At 55.1% G+C, this 18,043-nt stretch overlaps 1 protein-coding gene and 1 long non-coding RNA gene across 11 annotated transcripts in view; one reads left to right on the top strand and one right to left on the bottom strand.

Moving 5' to 3' along the window:
• The window catches only part of MBNL1 (muscleblind like splicing regulator 1), a 69,432-nt gene extending 57,798 nt beyond the window's left edge, over positions 1 to 11,634 (bottom strand). The window contains exon 1 of one of the 10 annotated variants that reach the window (XM_058843955.1): positions 11,485 to 11,634. The gene's annotated coding sequence lies outside the window, so the exon portion shown is untranslated. Of the gene's footprint in view, positions 1 to 1,280; positions 1,781 to 3,719; positions 3,855 to 7,700; positions 7,839 to 7,949; positions 8,107 to 8,462; positions 8,532 to 11,484 lie in introns of those variants that run through there. The other 9 variants (XM_058843938.1, XM_058843941.1, XM_058843937.1 and 6 more) reach the window with 9 other exon arrangements.
• A 2,770-nt stretch (positions 11,635 to 14,404) lies between these two features.
• LOC131581541 (uncharacterized) lies at positions 14,405 to 17,633 on the top strand. Its single transcript, XR_009278110.1, has 3 exons — positions 14,405 to 14,522; positions 15,423 to 15,508; positions 17,323 to 17,633. It is a non-coding gene; the product is annotated as an uncharacterized LOC131581541 (long non-coding RNA).
• The last annotated feature ends 410 nt before the right edge of the window (positions 17,634 to 18,043 follow it).

Below are 18,043 nucleotides of genomic sequence, written 5' to 3' on the forward strand. Positions count from 1 at the left end.
ACAACAAATCTATATAATCTATTTCAGTAGTTCCATAAGAATCTAAGCCACAGAGAATGGGATTTTTAATTCTCTCTGCTCTGCCACCATCTGAGGTATCAGAGATGACTGTTATACTCTAAATATGAAATTATTTTTTCACACACAACAAAACTAAACCAGTTTAGGAGCTGCCTTCCTTGACTTAATAGAGATCCCTACATATACAGTGCTTAGCAGCACAGAAACACTTCTGATGTGATTAATTTTGGATCGTGACCAATCTCATGCAAACTAAACAAATACACGTGCCTTCATATAGCAAGCAAAAGCTCCAAATTAGTCACTGGTATTAAAAAGAAATAATAAAAACTGCATGACTTTTATTTTAGGAAAGAAGTGGAAAATATCTTTGAGACAAGTTGTTAATCAGTATTTGCTTTAGTATATTGTTAGGCTTGTTCATTTTCAATCGTGCCAACAATAACCATGAGGAAGAAGCCTCTACCAGCCCGAGCTGCACACAGCCTCAGCCAGCAGAGCTTTGGGGGACAAGTCACAAAGGGGCTCCTGGGCTGGGCTGCTCCCTGTGTGTGTGGCACCGGTGCTGCCACTGACACTGTCCCATAGTATTTCCCACATGGAATACTCCATCCTCTACTTGGGCTTTCCTCAAGGTGTCCCCTTTTCCATTAACATAGCAAGCTACCCAAATTAAACACAGTGAAAGCATTTTGGAAAAACCTCAAAAGATTACTATTCTCTTTGTATTTTCCCTCCTACCTCTAAAAGCCATTTTCAAACACCAAGAATGAAAGTTTAAATTCCTGCTCTTACACAAAAAACGTGGGATATTTGGAAAACAGCTTCTGAAATGACTTAAGAAAACCTAGCTTTTATAAAAATGGTGATTAAAGACAGAATGCTCAGAAGTTGTAGGAACCAAACCAAATCCAAAGCAGTAATTTTGGCAGTCATGCAGAAAAGTGAGTGAAAGAAGTTCAAATGCTTGTATTTCTGTTCCACCATTACCTGTATTTAATTAGGAGAATCGAACGGAGCTGTGTCTACTTTTCACAACAAAAATCACATCATTAAAGATTTATTTATTGAATATATTTGCACATAAATACAGGAGCTCAATAAAACAGTGATAAGCAGCAAAGAGATCTGCCCAGAGACTTCCTTCCCAGCAGCCTGCAAAGCTCCAGCACCACAGCAAGTGCTGCACTCCCTTAACTGCTACACATCAAAAAGCTGAAAAATACATAATTATATTATCAGGAATACAGACTCACTACCTTTGATTTTTCACTGCTTGAAAGAAGACTCAAAGTCCACTGAAGTTGTGCCTATATTTGGAGCATGGAATGATTCCCATATAAAATTATAGGTAAAGAGTATCGGAGCTCACTGAAAAGCAGAGGTGGCCACACAAAGTCCAGAATGCTGCCCAGGCACTAATAAACTCTTCATCAACGGCATCAACGTTTTTGTTTGGATTTTATTCCAGGCTTCAGAGGGTCACAGAGGAGAAGAGGAGAGTTCTTTCTCCCCAGAAGGCCGTGCCGTGTTTATCAGCACACGCAGCTGACGGGACCTTCCTTCCCTGGCAGCCAGAGCAGCTCTGAAATCCCAGGGGCAGCCCTTGGGAGCGGCGAGGAAGAGGAAGGGCGGGTGCCCCGCACAGCCCCTCTGCCAGCAGCTCCTTTCTGCGGCCAGTGCAGGGCTCCAGCTCCCGGCCCTGGGCACATCTACACCACAGACACAGCCAACTCCCCGTGCTCCCACAGCCGTTCCCTTCCATCTAAAGGAGAAGCTTATCTCCTGGCGCCGGGTGCTGTCACCGCAGTGCAGATAACGCTGCTGCAGCGCCGGGCTCCGGCAGCCTCGGGAGCGCATCCCGGTCCCCCGGGGCTCCGGGAACCTCGGGAGCGCATCCCGGTCCCCCCGGGGCTCCGGCAGCCTCGGGATCACATCCCGGTTCCACCGGGGCTCCGGCAGCCTCGGGAGCGCATCCCGGTCCCCCGGGGCTCCGGCAGCCTCGGGAGCGCATCCCGGTTCCACCGGGGCTCCGGCAGCCTCGGGAGCGCATCCCGGTCCCTCGGGGACTCCTGCAGCCTCGGGAGCGCATCCCGGTCCCCCGGCAGCCTCGGGAGCGCATTCCGGTCCCCCGGGGCTCCGGCAGCCTCGGGAGCGCATCCCGGTCCCCCGGGGCTCCGGCAGCCTCGGGATCACATCCCGGTCCCCCGGGGCTCCGGCAGCCTCGGGATCACATCCTGGTCCCCCAGCAGCCTCGGGATCACATCCCGGTCCCCCGGGGCTCCGGCAGCCTCGGGATCACATCCCGGTCCCCCGGGGCTCCGGCAGCCTCGGGAGCGCATCCCGGTCCCCCGGGGCTCCGGCAGCCTCGGGAGCGCATCCCGGTCCCCCGGCAGCCTCGGGAGCGCATCCCGGTCCCCCGGGGGCTCCGGCAGCCTCGGGATCACATCCCGGTCCCCCGGGGGCTCCGGCTGCCCGCAGCCCATCCCTGCCCGGCCTCGCACACCACGCTCAGCAGCGCCGGGCCTTGCGGGACTAAGCTGCGCACTTCTGATTGCTCTCCCTTTTTTAGAAGGAAAAAATTCCAATTAACTTCTCTGGAAGCAGGATTGGGCCCAGAGCCCAAAAATGCTCTGGGTTCCCAAGTCCTTACTCACTGCTCGCAGTTGGAGTCGCTGGCGCGGGAGGCAGCAAGGCAGCAGGAATGCTGCGGGAGGCTTTGGGAGCCCGGGGCCCAGCCCTGCTCCTGCTGCCCTGCCCGAGCACAGCCCTGCTCCTCCTGCAGCCCTGCTCCTCCTGCCCTGCTCCTCCTGCAGCCCTGCTCCTCCTGCCCTGCTCCTCCTGCAGCCCTGCTCCTGCAGCCCTGCTCCTCCTGCAGCCCTGCTCCTGCAGCCCTGCTCCTCCTGCAGCCCTGCTCCTGCAGCCCTGCTCCTCCTGCAGCCCTGCTCCTCCTGCAGCCCTGCCCGAGCACAGCCCTGCTCCTCCTGCAGCCCTGCCCGAGCACAGCCCTGCTCCTCCTGCAGCCCTGCTCCTGCAGCCCTGCTCCTCCTGCAGCCCTGCTCCTCCTGCAGCCCTGCTCCTCCTGCAGCCCTGCTCCTCCTGCAGCCCTGCCCGAGCACAGCCCTGCTCCTCCTGCAGCCCTGCTCCTCCTGCAGCCCTGCTCGAGCACAGCCCTGCTCCTCCTGCAGCCCTGCTCCTCCTGCAGCCCTGCTCCTCCTGCAGCCCTGCCCGAGCACAGCCCTGCTCCTGCTGCAGCTCTGCTCCTCCTGCAGCCCTGCTCCTCCTGCAGCCCTGCTCCTCCTGCAGCCCTGCTCCTCCTGCAGCCCTGCTCCTCCTGCAGCCCTGCTCCTCCTGCAGCCCTGCCCGAGCACAGCCCTGCTCCTCCTGCAGCCCTGCTCCTCCTGCAGCCCTGCTCCTCCTGCAGCCCTGCTCCTCCTGCAGCCCTGCTCCTCCTGCCCCTCTCCCGCATCCCCTCTCCCCCAGCCCCTCTCCCGCATCCCCTCTCCCCCAGCCCTGCTCCTGCAGCGAACCGCAGCCATGCAGGGCACGACCTGCCCTCGCCCTCCCGCTGTCCGCACGGGAATGCAGATGCCATCAGCTGTGCAGCCTCTGCAGGCTGACCTGAACCCACAGCCACCCAAGTCAGGACACGCTATTTATAATGCTTTCGACATTTCACTTTTCTCTGCAAATAATACCTGCTCCAAGTTCAAGTCCGAGGCATACTTTGCCTCGCCAGATGATCTGCGACCGTCTCATGACTTATTACATTGTTATCGCTGCTAAGCTGAGCAAACAGGGCTGCTAAGTCTATTAATCTTCTGAAACACGAAGTCTGAAACTGTAGAAACAAAACATCTCACTACAAGATACATAAAATGTGCTATAGAGAGATAAGGGGGGAATTCAGTGCACGCTCCGGTAAGTTTTTTTCTGTGCTGCTGCAAGCAAGACTGACGCACTTTTGCAAGAGCCGACTCTGGATGTAACACCAACAAGTTACATAAGGGAAAAGAAATTCCTTTTACAAGAGCAGCCTGCCCCAGGGCGGACAGCGAGGTCCAGTTCCCGCAGGAAAAGCCGGGCACTCTGCAGGCGCTGGAAGTGCCACCTGTACATTCACAAGGACTGATAAAAGGAGCCCAGCCCAGCCAGGATAACCGTGGCGGGCTGTGCAGGAGCTCTGCTCGAAACACACAAGGACTGGACATATTCCAGCCCATCTAGTACTCATTGCCTTTTATTCTGCGGAAGTTCACTCGCTTCAGCTGCTCGTGTGCACCTTGCATATTTACGTACCAAAATATTTTTCTGAGAAAAGCAGTATTTGGCCTATTTGCCCAAAGCAAAGGTCCCACGAGCACACAGGAGTGATGAATTTGACCACAGTGCTCAGAGCAGGGCAGCTCCAGGAGGTAGTGGGGCTTGGGAAGGACAGGCAGACCCAAGCTGAGCTGGCCCATTCTCCAGGCTGGGCTAATGCTGCTCAGGCACCTGCCCAGTGGGAATTAGAAACTGGCTACACAAAACTCAGGCCCAGCTGCATTCTCCTCAGGCCTGGCTGCCTGACTTTTCCTGTACATTCAAACCAAAATGCAGGATTCTGCACCCTTGTGACAGAAGTGCTGTCTGCCACCTTACACACCGCTGCTGCTCTTACTAATTCGTACCAACAGCAATTTTACCTTCAAAAATTCAAGATTAATCAAGCTGAATTGTGAGGAACTCAAGTTAGATTTTACTGAAGATAGATTATACCTATTGCAAAGTTTTTTTTTCTTCCCAGTTACTTAAAATAGAGATATTTTGGATAAAAATATTCTTCTATAGCAATTACATGCACATAATCTGAAACATGGACTGTTTCACAGGGTAGGAGTTGACAGAAAGTAGATATTTAAAAAAATTAATTGACCCTTTAGGGAAAGCAATTCTTTATCTGATAGATAGTGGGATTTCACCCTGAGGTGAAATCAGCACACATCAAACCCCAAACTCCCCAATGGGCATAGGAAGCCTCGTATCTGTCAGCCTGCCCCAGCTCAGGTGCTGCTGTTGCTCTTCTGTCGCTGCCTCTGAAGCTGTTGAGGAGACTTCAGAGCATCTTCACAACAGCAAATCTTACTGCTGGTTTTGAATGCACAGATCAGGGTAAACCAACATTTGTCACCGGCTTTTTTCTCTGATCACAGCCCTGCCCAGGACATTTCCCTTGCAGACTGCTGAAGGGAGAGTGGGCTCCAGCATCCTCACAGCAAGCACAGCAAGCCTTCACCTCACAACTCAGCACATTAACTGTATTTTCTTATCTTAGGATGAACTGAAGTTTCAGCACAACCACAACACAGTTTTAATAGTCCCTTCTCTTTCCTTGTTAATTGCTGGGAACTCTCTTTGATACTAATGGAATTGCAATTGCACATACTCTCGGCAGAGCAGGCTCCAAATGTAACCAGGGACAGCATTCAAACATATTTACATGTTTATCCTTTTGGTAAATAACTAGGGGGTAGGAGGAAAGAAATGTTGTTTACTTTGCTGCATAACTTGGGAAACTAAATTTACAGTATATAATTGTTAATAAAATTAAATTAAAAAATAATAATCATAGGAAACTGCTCTAATCCTTAAGGCACACAAACAGTGGAGACTACCAGCCATGCAAGGGAGAGGAGAGCCTCTGTGTAGGGCTGGGCACAGCAGGTCACACCAAAGGGCAGGAATTCCCAGGGAAGTGACTGAACTCTGCCAGATCCTCCCTCTCCCTTCCCTCCAGACAAGAGTAGTAGCAGGAATTTGCTGATAAACTCATAGTTGCAAAAATCATCCTTGGCATGAACATAAATCATAACAAATGGGAACAGAACTTTTCCTTGCAGTTTTACCTTAACAAGCTGCCCTTAGCTAACATGCTGTTTACAACATTCCCATCGAAAATATGTCCAAGGAAAACACCTATCAAGCCTTTGAAAGTACCAGAGTTACCACAAGGCCTTTTACAGCCCAACACGTGTGACTGCCTCAGTGTCAGAAAATGATGTCTGCAGATTATCCAGCAGTTCCTGAGCAGTAATCATCCTGAGCAGAAATCATCCACTATTTAGGAATCAAGAGGTGCTGAGGCTCATCCCCCTAATTACAGGCTGTCAATACACTCTGTCAATACCACCTCCCCACTGACACTGAAGCAGCAGAATGAAACAAGTACTCGAAGGAAATAAAACCAGAGAGGGAAGCCTATGATTTAATCTAAGCTGGCCATCAGATCTTCATCTACACCACATGTGTAAGAACCTTCCTGTGGCCACAGAAACCCTCCTGGACAGTGGAACCTCACAAGAGCCTTTACAGCCTGTCTGCTGTGGGAGCCAAACCCCGGCCCTGCGGGGCAGCACCCTGCCAATGGGCAGTGCATGCTCCCATCACAGCTCCAGGACATCACAGTTCTACTCCAGCCTTCCAACACAGCCAAGTCACAGCAGCACCAGACACAGGGATGCAGCAGGGCATGGCTGGGACATCGCACCAAGGGAATGCCATGGAATGGGGCATTCACCTGCCCTCCAGACTGCAGGTGTGCATTTCAGATTCTCCTCAGACACCTACCCAGGGGGGACCAGGCTGGAGGCAGCTGTGGATACACCCGAACTGGCCAGTACCCATACCTGCTTTCAGCCCAGAGCAGAGACACTCCCAACACCTCTGGCTCCTGCAGCGGCACATCCCAGCCTTCCACGTGCAGCAGTCCTGTCACCACTGCACTGAGCACGGGGCTGCCAAGCCTTTCATTTCTTCCTCTTTTACCTACTTTAAATTATCATAACACTGTTCTCTGCCAGTGGGCCTGCCCAGGGTCAGTGTCACATGCAGCCAGCCTGAGGGGAGCCTGCAACTTCTGCTCAGCTCTCACCCCAAACTTCCCCTGCAGCAACAAGTGCCATCGGTTAATTATTCATTATGCAAATCATTTGTCACTTTGGAATGTGTTGTCGTTTCATTAGAAACCTTTCTCCGTAGTGCCAAAAAAAGACATAACCCAGTTAAGTTATTCACCATTACTATTCATTACTCCCATCCTTCTTTCCCGTTACATTCCTTCCCTGAACCTGCTCTCCTGCACTTCATTATCTCTGTCACCCGTGTCCTGCTTCTCCCTTGCTCCGGGGCATACATTCCCCACCTCAAAAAAATGACCAAAAGAAATTATTTCTTTCTAAAAGAAACAGTCACATATTTTTCCAAGACAACCATTTTACACAAACATTCCTGCATTTTTCTCTTCCACTATACCAACATCTCAACAAACGGACTTGTTTGCACCTGCAAGCCCAAGTTCTGGATTCAAGAACTTTCTCTCGAAAGGAAGAAAGCAGTTGTGTTTCCCGCGGGCGGTGCGGTGGGTGCGCTCCGGGCTGTGCCGCCCGCCCCGCCGCGCCTCGGGCTCCGCGCCCGCCTGGCCCCGCGGCCCCGGCCTGTGCGGCCGCCCCCCGCCCGCCGGGGGCCCCGACCCGCGGGGGGAGTCCGGGCTCCCGGCGGGGACACGCGTGGGGAGCGCCGCGCCCCGCTCCCCGTTCCCGGCCCGCAGCAACGCTGCCTCCCTTCCCCGCGGAGCCGCCCCGCCGGGGCCGCCGCCCGCTTCCCCCGCCGGGGCCGGGCCCGGGCCTCGGCGCCGCACTCACCCCGGGCCTGCCGGCGGGGCCCTGCCGGCGCGGCCCGCCCGGCTCAGCGGCTCATGCTGACGGTGCCGCCGGGGCGGAGGCAGCGGCGGCCCGGGCTCCCCGCGCCAGCCCCGGCCCCGCTTCCGCCGCCGCCCCCGCCCCGCCCGGAAGCGCCACCCGGCCCCGGCCCCGCCGCCAGCCCCGGGCCCGCGGGGAGCCGAGCCCGCCCCGGCCCAGCCCGGCCCCGGCCCCGGCCCCGGCCGCGCTCACCTAATCCCGGTGCGGCCTCCGCGCTCCGGGCACCGCGGGAGCGAGGGGAAGGCGCGGAGCGGGGCGGCGGCGCGGCGGGCTGCCCTCCCCCGGGGCCGCCCTCCCTCATCCTCCCCGCGGCGGAGCGGCCGGCGCCTCATGAGTCACCGAGCCCGGGCCCGCACACGTGCCCGGCCCCGCCGCCTCCGGCCGGGGGACGCACGGCAGCGGGGCCTGGGGGCGGGCAGCGCTGCCGCGGCCCGGCCGAGCCCGCAGAGCGCCCGGCGAGGCCGCTCCAGACCCCCCTCAGCCGCTCCTGGGGACGCCATCCTCTAAAGATCTGCTGCCCAAAGCGGGTAGAGGGAGCCTGCTCTCCTCCCGGCTCCCGCTCGTCCTTCCCGGTAGCAAGAGGAGCCGTCGCAGCGCGGGTGGTTTTGTCGGCGAGGCCAGCCCGGAGGCTGGAGGGGCTGCGGGGGCTGCCCGGGGCTCTCCCGGGGCTCTCCCGGGGCTCTCCCGGGGCTCCCCGGCACCCACCGTGAGCAGCTGCTCCGCTCCCCGGCCCTCCCGAGCAGCAGGCCCATCGCAGGCAACAGGTCGGCTCTGTGGCACAGGGCAGTGTCGGTCCTGCCGCGTGGGTGACGCTGACAGCAGAGTGCAGAAAAGGAAACAATAGTCTAGATTAGCCAGAGGTGTATTAGTGTGTCCCCTGCCAGCACACGCAGCCAGAGCCACGAAACCACTATCATGCTAACCACACTTTAGGAAAGACATAAACAAACTGAAAAGAGACAAGGAAAACGACAAGGAATTTATCTCCAGTGTCAAGTAGTGTTAAACATCCTTTAACACAGACACCTAACCAAAGGGTTATGTTTTGTGAGATGAAGTAATAACAAATAATTCCCCATTTGACTTTGGGAGACAAATTTTGTTACCTGGTCTTGAGATCTAACTCCAGCTGCTTCCTTCATGAGGCTTTTTGTTCTATTGCACAGCCTGGAGGGGATATAATTAACTTTGCTTTTCTTGTGCTCTAATCGCCTCTGCAACAGAGCAGGCAGCACTTTGGAAACAGGATGGGCTTAGTGAGCATCCCTCCTCAGAGCTGCCCAGCCTGGGGAGCGCCCAGGTGTGCTGCATGCCCGAGGGAGTGCAGGCACCTCACTGGCAGGCAGGGAGAGCTTTCTGATACCTCTGATGCCTTTTTTCTAGAAACTGGAGACAAGAAACATGTCCTAGAAAGGACAAAGAAACATTCCATTTTCTTTCAGAAAAATGTCGTGTTCTTACACGTGTTCTTGCATTGTGTTTCAATGAAGTTTAATCCAGATCAGAACAAAATCCATGACAACTGGTATCCCGTATATTTTGTATTTACCTGCCTCACCTGGTGCAGTGCAGATGTTCCCTCGGACAATGCAGCCCTGGCTGCAGAGCCCCAGTGGGAGTGAACATTGTACTGGGTCATTTGTGCTCTTCCTGTTCCCGTTCGAGCACAAAGAGCTCCGTGGGCCATTTCCTCCCTGAGAACCGACATCACCGTGCTGGGCATTTTCAAAGCACTTCTTCTGGTCACAAAGTTACTGTACAAACTCCTGCCTGCCCAAACTCTTCTTAAATAATGATGTAGCACAGTGTCTTGGTGCTGGGAGACTGGAGCTGTGTCCTGGGCACAGCGATAGCATTTCTGACTGTATCCCATAAAGTGAATGCATTCCATTCACATCAGTTTATGCAGGTAACAGGGGATCAAACCCTAGGGGACAGATGTCAGGCACAAGCTCTGTCATAACAAAATGTCCAGGCAGGGCAGGGTAAAGAGGAAACAGTAAGGAAATCTCAGATCCAGGGGTCTCCCAGGTCATCATCCAATACCAACAACAGTCACCACCTGGGATTCCAACAGACTAATTGTCTTACAGCAAAGATAAAGAAATGTAAAGAAATGTGTCATTGCACACTCAACATTGTGTGCCACTCAGCCCAGAAGACATAAATCAGTTCTCAAGGACAAAGAGAAACGTTGCGTGCTGAGGAAGTTTTTTGAGAGGTATTTTATGGTTTAAAACAAGTCTCTATGTGCTATTGCACCTGGAGCAAGAAAGAGGAGCTCTCATGGCCGAGTCAGTGCAGCCCTGGTGCTGTTGGGGTGAGAGGCTGACCTGTGAAAACAGTGCCAAGGTGCTGCCCTTCCCCGTGAGCCCGGCAGGCAGCAGGGCCAGTGGTCACCAAATATCTGCAATGCAGCAGTCACAAAATCAACCTACACTCTGATTTTCCTTCCCTCCTTGAGCCTTTACTAAAGGCAGACACATGAGTCACTTCAAACATGGTCTGAATATGACTGCGACCCTGGAGAAGCCGTTTGCTTCCTGATGCCCTTATTTGTTCAACAGTGGTGAAGCTCAAGTTCCCCAAAAAGGTCTGACACAAGCTGCAGTGCTGCCGCCACAGAAGGCCCTGCTGCCTCCCTGCTCTTCCGGAACCCGCTCCCACAGCACGGCACACACAGCCACCGCTTCCCGCCAGCCCAGAAACATGAAAACATTTCTGTTCTAATGATCCCATCTGCATTTCTGAAAATACAACACACAAATTTATCATTTGGCCCTTACATCGTTTTGGCCTCTTATTTTAAAGCCTCCTGCAGCTCCTATGTGATAGTATTTTTGTTGAAAGCAATAAAATAATCTCTCCTACTCTACAAGCAAATAAATGAGCAAAATCCACAGTGCAATTCCCAGCAAATAATTGTGATACACATTATAGCTTTGCACTTTCTTTCCTTGTGTGCAGCTGATGCTGGTGGCTCCCCCAGCCCCTCGGGAGCAGTGCGGGTGCTCAGCCCGGCGGCTGCTGCCTGTGATCCAGGGTGGTGTTTTAGTCACGGAGAGCTGCCGGGACGTTCGCCAGCAGCAGCGGATTTCACGGTAGGAAGCTGAGGGTCGCTCTCAGAGGATTAATGCCATTTTAATCTGCCATGTGCTTAAGGAACAGCCGCCCCCAGCGCGGCAGAGCGGGGCTGAGGAGCGATGCTCCAGGGACGGACACGCAGCTGCCTCCAGGGCTGGCAGGACCTGCGGAGGAGCAGCGCTCGGCCCCCTTGGGGAGTGAACCCAAAGAGCAGCACAGCCATGGCGGGGGTGCCTCACCGGCCCTGTGCCAGAGCACACCGGGTGTTAAACCAGCTCACAGGGCTCTTGGAAGCATGTGAAAACCTCTCTCTCAGCTTCTCCAGCATGGTGAGCACCACGGGTGATGAACAGATAAACTATAGCAAAAGCAGAGGAAAAGAGAAGATGCACGTGGTGGCGCCATGGCAGAGGACCCCAGCACATGCTCAGAGGGTCTGTGGTGGCTCTGACTGCGACTTTTAATGCTCTTCAGAACCACAGAGTTTTGGCACTCGTGCCCTGCGTAAAAACATCTCGCATTTAGTGTTCGTTTCTCTAATAAATTATTCCAGTCCTCACTAAGTCAAGACAGTGAGATGCATATGCGAAAGCAGCACAAGGAAAGGCGACCACGAAACCGTCCAGCTTTGCGAACAACTCACCGTCCATCACCGACGGCCGCACCGTCCTGCTGCTCTCTGCGGGGCAGAGGCTCAGTCCCAGCCGGGGCTGCTGCGGGTGCACCGGGCTCTGGCAGCGCCGCTGGCACCGCCACCGCCTCCCCGGTGCCGCGGGGCCAATTGCAACATGTGGGGCTGCCCAGGGGAAGCGGTGACAGGCCAGGGAGTGACACTTACCAAACCTAGGGGGCCGGGGATCCGAGCGAGCCCTGCGTGCAGCGCTAACCACGGCCACGGCCCGGGCTTTGCATATGTATTTTCTTAAGGAAGCAAAAATGACTTTGTGCTAGCGAAGAAGGCCACGCCAGAGGAAGTGCTTTGCATGGCTTTGCAGCCCAGCTCGCTGACGGGGAGCTCACGTCGGGGAGTTTGGGGCTCAGGGATGGGGACACGCGGTTTGAGGCGCGCCGGTTGCAGCCGTGTCCCTGTGAGCCATTAATCTGCCCGCTGGCAGCTGCCGGGGGAAACGGGCTTGTGCCGCTGACATGGGCCATCGCCCGCCGTGCCTGGAGATGGGGCAAGGCCTGGGGCGGTGGCCCGGGACTCCTTCCTGCTGTGAGCCGCAGATAACGGCAGCGGGGCCAGCACCCTGCCGCCAGCACCCGCAGCGGGGCCGGCCTCGCCAGCCTGCCGCTCTCAGGACAAGTTTTGCTGTTTCTGCTGGGGGTACCACCATCTCCAGGCTTCCAAAGCCAGCAGCGCTTCCGCCCGAAGCTCTGCTGCGCTCAGAGCCAGCTGGAAATGGAAATGTCCCTCGCCTGGCCCAGGGGGAAAAGGCCACGGTGCCCCATCTTCAGCGGCCACGCCGGCTCTGGTAAACCCGTGCAGTGGGTTCACCAAAATCCCGGCAGCATCCACGGTGGGCACGGCCCAGGGCAAGGGCTGTGTGGGCAGTGCTGCACTGGAAGGGCCGTGCAGCTCGGCAGTGCCAGCTGTGCCAGCTGTGCCGGCTGTGCTGGCTGTGCCAGCTGTGCCAGCTGTGCCGGCTGTGCCGGCTGTGCCAGCTGTGCCGGCTGTGCCAGCTGTGCCAGCTGTGCCCCGTGCCAGGAGCGGAGCCGCCCGAGCTCGGGCCGTGCTGCAGGTGCAGCTGGAGGTGCAGCTGGAGGTGCAGCTGAAGGTGCAGCACGCAGCAGAGCAGCCTGGAAGCGCTGCCGAGGGGCGCTGCAGCCAGCACGGCCACACACAGAATTTCCCGTCCTTTCTTTCCACTCCTCCACCGGTGTCCCACTCTGCACTGAGCGCTGCTGGATTCACCATCCCGCCCTACGGGCTACTGCAGGAGCCCAGGGAACAGCTTTCCATGAGCCCCTGAGCCTGGCTCATGGCAGGTACCAGTCAGCCCCAGCCTGGCACAGCCCAGCCTGGCACAGCCCAGCCTGGCACAGCCCAGCCTGGCACAGCCCCAGCCTGGCACAGCACCGGCAGCAGAGCAGGGAGCATCTTTGTGTCTGCACAGCTTCCGTGCTGAGACCACCATAAGAACTGCCCCTGGTGAGAAAGACAAATCCTGAGTCCCAATTTCAATCACTAACAAATAATAAAATCAATTACTGAGAGTAAATGATACATTGATTTGACTTTACTAGGATTTGGAATAGTCACCTGAGAATATCCATTCCTATTACAGACTTTTGTGTGTTTTGGCAGGGATAGGGATACCCTTCCCATCCTGAAGCCTTTTTCCAAGTGGAACACAGGCACCCTGGTCCCTTCTCTGGGCTTTCCAGAGGCTCAGCAGCGTGGTCAGAGTAAAACCCCCAATGAGGGCGAAAGGTACCCAGAAATTTCACCCAGGGAGATACAACGGATAAAATTTCTCATGTGTGTCAGCTGTCTGTGCAGAAACCCATCATCCTCAAGGCCTCCATCAGAAAAGAGGCCTCTGTGGAGAGGGGCCCTGGTCTAGTCTGAAAATCATGTCTGAAATGAGAGATTTTCTCCTTTCTCTTGATACAGCTCTGGCACTGCTGGGCACAGTGTGCTAGCAAACACCCCCGTTTAATGTGGAATGATTAGCCAGGCTATAAACAGAGAGCTGGGCCCATCTGCCTTCCCTGTGGTGTCAGACATGCAGCAGGGGGAGTCTTCATGCTCTGCTGAAGGAGCGAAACTGCTCACTAAGCACTGATCACAGACACACTTGTTGGCACCTTATTGCTCAGGCCATGGTTTGCTTTGTGGTGTTGGTTCTGAATTGAGCTGAAAGGTGTCATCAGCCCCAGGCTGCACAGGGGGAGCAGCAGTGGTGGGACAGGTGACAACAGAGTCCAAAGCCTGATGTTTTTCTTAGGTTGCAATGATTAAAATAATGAGTTCCTTCAGAAAGGCAACAAGGTCAGCCCATCTCATGGTGCTGCTGAAGGGGTTTCTGTTCCAAACATTTCAGTAGCTTTAATTCTTTCCCATTAAAGCTGACAGTGTCTGATCAATCACCCAACTCCATCCTTCTTATTATTTTTCCAAATTTTGGTCACATCTTTGTTTTGAAAAATAATGACTGTAAAAGTTTTCAGGGACAGGAGCATTTTGTTTTGTTTGCAAAGAATGAGGAGCCTCTGGTTAATCTGTAAAAGATTATCTGAATCAGAGGAAGTATGGGAAACATATGGACAATCTCGTCTCTCCCTCATTTGGAGATAAAGCCCTCACTCCTTGTTTTCATCCCAGCATTGGAGATAACAGCTTTGCCTTCCTGCTGGATATGGTGTCAAACAGATCCAGGTTGGAAACAGAGGACTTGTCCTTGATATGGGAACCAGGATCAGGATTCTCATGTTTTTATATTAATCCCCAGTGGAAAATAATAAACTGACCCTTTTGCACCTTCTTGTGTTGTTTAGGTGGATTTAGTATTTTCCATGAGGAATTGTGTAGCCAGGCAGAGCTGTGCCGTGGGCACACTGGCCTGGCTGGCACTGGGCAGGAGTGGGAGCATCCCAGCATCCCTGAGCTTCATCCCATACACAATTGTTTGAGTCCAGCCATAAAGGAGGAGGAGGTTGGCTCAAAAAATAAAACATGTAAGTCCAAAAAGTAAAATTCATATGTAAATGCAAAGTGCACCAGGTAAAACAACAGACACTTACTTGCTTTGTTTGGCATTTTTTCCCTTTCAAAAAGTAGATTCCAAACAAGTGATGTTACTAATGGCATTCCTGCCATATTCTTTGCCTTTTCACTTTTCACTCTTTTTCTTCATTACTAAGTTTATCCAGGTATAAAGTAAAAGATAGTTTCAAGAAGTTTGCAGATTTTCAGGCCTAGGACTTTATTTAATTTTCTTTTTCAATCGTACATGTTATCATCTCAGTGCCTGACAAAGAGCCAGCAAAACTCCCCTCCTTCCCTGAGTTTCCCACCCTCCCTGGGCTTCCAGAGCAATGGCACATTCCTGCCCGCACCAATGCAGCCAAATTAAATATTAACTCCTGGAAATGTTCCTCATTTCTCTCACGTATCCTCTGGGTGAGGCTCCCCTGGCTCTGAAGCTCGCCGGCAGCGCGGTGCCTGTGATGCTCAGGCACATTCCGGGCGCTGCCAGCGGCTCTGCCAGGGGAGAGCGTCCCCACCCCAGGGCAGGGGGCAGGGGGGCTGGACCCACATCTCCCACAGGCAGCATCTCCAAACACCTTGTACAACAGCACTTCAGGCACTTTGAGCCCATCTCCAAACCTGCCATTTCAAATCTGAGCTGCCCGGCTGTGGGGGCTGTGAGGAGCATTGCCTGTCCCCTAAGTGACAGAGACATCAATAGTTCACAGCCACATTTAGAAACAAAGAATTTCTTTGGGGAAAAAAACACAACAAACTACTTATTATTTACTCTCAATATTTAACTCTAAGCATGGCTGCTGCTGAGCAGGAAACGCTGCTCTGGTGAAAGCTGTGGACTTTTACCAAAGTATCCCTTTTGCTTCCAGGGGATTTGTGCACCTGTGACCCAAAACAGCCACGTCTAGAAGTATTCTGCTGCGAAATTGCCAAGGGACACAAGTGGAAGCCCAAGGTGAGTCTGCCTTCACACAGAACACAGCAATTCCAGACCCGGAGATGTTTGTAAAGGACAGCAATAGTGCAGACAGCCTTTCACAGAGCCCCACACTACAGAACCCAGCATCGGAGAGACTGCCACAGACCGCGGGCAGTGACAGGGAGCAGCAGTCCCTTCTTGCCGAGGAAAAGCACTAAAATTACATTTCAAGTCTGGTTTCGTTTCTATGAGACCATGGAGGGTTGTTGTCACTTGGCCCACGCACACACTGAAGTATTACGGTATAAGGAGCGAGGCAGACGTGACTTGGTGACTCCCATATTTTTAGCCAGATAACAAAGGTGCTGCTGCTTTCCATGTTTTAGCACCGGCCCCAGCAGCGCCCAGCTCCAGCCTGACAGCCCTTGACAGCACCCCATGCATACCTGGTGTCACACCCCGGTGTGGCATACCCCGGTGTAAGTGTCACACCCCGGTGTAAGTGTCACACCCCGGTGTAAGTGTCACACCCCTGCCCGCAGTTCTGGCACAGCCGGACCCGTGCCGCTCCCTCCCAGAACGCCAGGCCCGTGTGCCAGGAGGAGGAAAGCGCTGTTCCAGCCCTCCCGAGGGCCAGGGGCAGTGCCAGGGCTGAGCCCTGCCGGGCCGGGCAGCGGGAGCGCGGCAGGAGACACAGCACAGCCAGAGGCTCTGCGGGAGCGCCCCGGCACCTGCCGGGGACACGGAGCCACAAACCTGGAGAGAGTGCCGGGGAACACCGGGGAACACCGGGGAACACCGGGGAACACCGGGGAACGCCGGGGAACCCCGGGGGGAACCCCGGGAAACACCGGGGAACACCGGGAAACACCGGGGAACGCCGGGGAACACCGGGGAACACCGGGAAACACCGGGGAACACCGGGGAACACCGGGGAACACCGGGAAACACCGGGGAACGCCGGGGAACACCGGGGAACACCGGGGAACGCCGGGGAACACCGGGGAACACCGGGGAACACCGGGAAACACCGGGGGGAACACCAGGGAACGCCGGGGGGAACACCGGGGAACACCGGGGGGAACACCGGGGAACGCCGGGGAACACCGGGGAACACCGGGGAACACCGGGAAACACCGGGGGGAACACCAGGGAACGCCGGGGGGAACACCGGGGAACACCGGGGGGAACACCGGGGAACACCGGGAAACACCGGGGAACGCCGGGGGGAACACCGGGGAACGCCGTCCCCAGCCGAGCCTGCTGAGCTGCGGGGACCGGGATGCGGGGACCGGGATGCGGGGACCGGGATGCGGGGATGGGACTGCGGGGACCGGGCTTTGGGCCCCCACCGTGTCCCCGCCGGTCGCTCCCTGTGCCTGGCGCTGCTTCCGACAGCAAAGGACAGTCCCTGCAGCGCCGGAACACGAGGGGTTGGGAACTCTGGTGCCAAGGCACAGCCACCAGCGCTCAGACCAAGCAGCCCCGGCTGGGAGCGGGTCCGGGGCTGCTGTTGCTGGGCCGGGCTGGGGAGCAGCGGCAGGACCTGCCCTGACCCGGCTCAGGCCGGGGCACATCCCGGCTCTGGAGGGGCCCCTGGCTCCAGGGCCGGGCGGTGGATGGGCTCAGGTATCAGGATCAGGGCTGGGAGAGGACGAAGCCATCCCAGCGGGATGCTCAGGGATGCTCAGGGATGCTCAGGGATGCTCAGGGATGCTCAGGTGGTGTGGGACAGCCAAGATCCTGCCTGGGAGAAGGCATTGCCTTTTTGTCACTTTACTGAAGGGATACCTAAGGGTTTCCTCCAGCCTTGCAAACACTCTGATCAATCTATCTTTCTGTCTCTCCAGGAAACCACAGTCCTCAATTTCTTCAGAAGACACTGCTAATTCACACGGCTCTAGTTGAGACCTACTTTCAGACACATCATCTGCTATGAGACACCCTCCAAAGAAGCATTTTGTAGCACATTTTCCCAGCCTGAGGAATTAACCAACGCAGATAAAGTATTTTGGGGAGGGTATTGGGTTCACAGCGTATGAGAGGCCGCATTACTTCACTGGAGCAACTTCTCTGGCTGACAGCCCTCATCTGGAAGCACCAGCCCCATCCTGTCATGCCCAAAACAAAATAATCAGAATAAAACTATTGGAAGATGACAAGAGTGCTGTTTCTGTCTTGCTCTCATCAAGGCCACAGTTTCAGGGATTTCTTCTGTAATCACACATTGCTCAAGAGCTGCAGACAGGATGAAGGACCCTGTGCTCGTTCACCAAAGCACAGTGACAAGCACAGACCCCACAGACAGACAGGGGACAGACAGAACAGACCACCCACTTCACCCTGACACCGAGCCAGAACTTCCATGATCTGCTTTTCTATGACACAGCTGCTCCTGAACGTCCACCCTGTTTGTCAGTGTCTGTGCTCCTGGCCCCGCTGCACTGGGACACAGCCCTTCCCCAGGGACAGAAACCCAGAGCAGAGCTTGCCCGGTCCAGAGAAGCTGTGCAGTGGGCACACTGGGATGGGTGACATCCCCAGAGCTGGGGTTAATGATCAGCTCATTCT

This window comes from Poecile atricapillus, chromosome 8 (genome assembly GCF_030490865.1).
Source record: "Poecile atricapillus isolate bPoeAtr1 chromosome 8, bPoeAtr1.hap1, whole genome shotgun sequence".
NCBI classification, from domain to species: Eukaryota; Metazoa; Chordata; class Aves; order Passeriformes; family Paridae; genus Poecile; species Poecile atricapillus.